The sequence below is a fragment of the Symphalangus syndactylus genome, chromosome 15 (assembly GCF_028878055.3).
Source record: "Symphalangus syndactylus isolate Jambi chromosome 15, NHGRI_mSymSyn1-v2.1_pri, whole genome shotgun sequence".
NCBI classification, from domain to species: Eukaryota; Metazoa; Chordata; class Mammalia; order Primates; family Hylobatidae; genus Symphalangus; species Symphalangus syndactylus.
The window spans coordinates 53,565,492-53,567,228 of NC_072437.2; the positions used below are offsets into that span (position 1 = coordinate 53,565,492).

The 1,737-nt window shown below is 38.7% G+C and overlaps 1 pseudogene; it reads left to right on the top strand.

Moving 5' to 3' along the window:
* Positions 1–510: 510 nt before the first annotated feature.
* LOC134732547 (nucleophosmin-like) lies at positions 511–1,194 on the top strand (annotated as a pseudogene).
* Positions 1,195–1,737: the final 543 nt, after the last annotated feature.

A 1,737-nucleotide genomic window follows, 5' to 3' on the forward strand; every position in this document is an offset into this window, starting at 1 on the left:
CCCTTGGAAGAGAACAATTTAAAAATAAATTTTTATAAGCTCATATAAGATTAAAATATGCTATATTAAAAACTCAATGTCATACAAAAAATTAGCCGGGCGTGGTGGCGGGCGCCTGTAGTCCCAGCTACTCGGAGAGGCTGAGGCAGGAGAATGGCGTGAACCCGGGAGGCGGAGCTTGCAGTGAGCCGAGATCGCTCCACTGCACTCCAGCCTGGGTGAAAGAGCGAGACTCCGTCTCAAAAAAAAAAAAAAAAAAAACCAACAACATAAAAACCCCTCAATGTCCCTGATGTGATTCTGTCCTGAGCGGCTGTTCTCTTGAGCAGTGGTCGTTTATCTCCATCCGCCTTCTCCCTAGAATTATCTGAGGCCCTAGAATTATCTTTTCAGTAGTGAACTAAAGGCCGACAAAGATGATCACTTTAAGGTGGATAATGATGGAAATGAGCACCAGTTATCTTTAAGAACGGTCAGTTTGGGGCTGGTGCAAAGGATGAATTGCACATTGTTGAAGCAGAGGCAATGAATTATGAAGGGATTCCAATTAAAGTAACGCTGACAACTCTGACAATGCCTGTAGAGCCAATGGTTTCCCTTGGGGGCTTTGAAAATAACACCACCAGTGCTCTTATGGTTGAAGTGTGGTTCAGGGCCAGTGCATATTAGTGGACAGCACTTAGTAGCTGGGGAGGAAAATGCAGAGTCAGAAGATGAAGAAGGGGAGGATGTGAAACTCTTAAGTATATCTGGAAAGCCTTCTGCCCCTAGAGGTGGTAGCAAGGTTCCACAGAAAAAAGTAAATTTGCTAGTGATGAAGATGATGATGAAGCTGATAATGATGAAGAAGATGATGATTTTGATGATGAGGAAACTGAAGAAAAAGCGCCAGTGAAGAAATCTGTACCAGATACTCCAACCAAAAATGCACAAAATTCAAATCAGAATGGAAAAGACTGGAAACCATCATCGACACCAAGATGAAAGCACAAAAATCCTACAAAAAACGGGAAAAAACTCCTAAAACACCAAAAGAATCTAGTTCTGTAGAAGGCATTCAAGCAAAAATGCAAGCAAGTATAGAAAAAGGTGATTCCTTTCCCAACCAAGTTCATCAATTATGTGAAGAATTGCTTCCGGATGACTGAGCAGAAGGCTATTCAAGATCTCTGACAGTGGAGGAAGTCTCTTTAAGAAAATAGTTCAAACAAGTTGTTAAAAGTTTTCCCTCTTATTTTATTTCTGTAACAGTTGATATCTGGCTGTCCTTTTTATAATGCAGTGATAACTTTCCCTACCATGTTTGATAAATGTTGTCCAGATTCCATTACCAAGGATGTGTTGTCCAAAATGCCTGTTTAGTTTTTAAAGATGGAACTCCACCCTTTGCTTGGTTTTAAGTATGTATGGAGTATTATGATAGGACATAGTAGTAGTGGTAGTCAGACATGAAAATGGTGGGGAGACAAAAATATACATGTGAAATAAAACAGTATTAAAAAGGAAAACTCAATGTATTACCTATAAAATTTAATCACCATGTCAAACAATTCAAAGAAACAAAATAAATTATTTGAAAATGAAAATTTTGTCACAGATGAGAAATGAAGCCACAAGTAGATTGGCAGTAAGCAATGAAGAAAGTGTGATGGCAGAATTATTTGTTTCAACTACATGTTGGTTTTAACTTGCTAAAAAGTTATTGTCAGTGTCAAAAGAGATGCAAAATGAGAAATA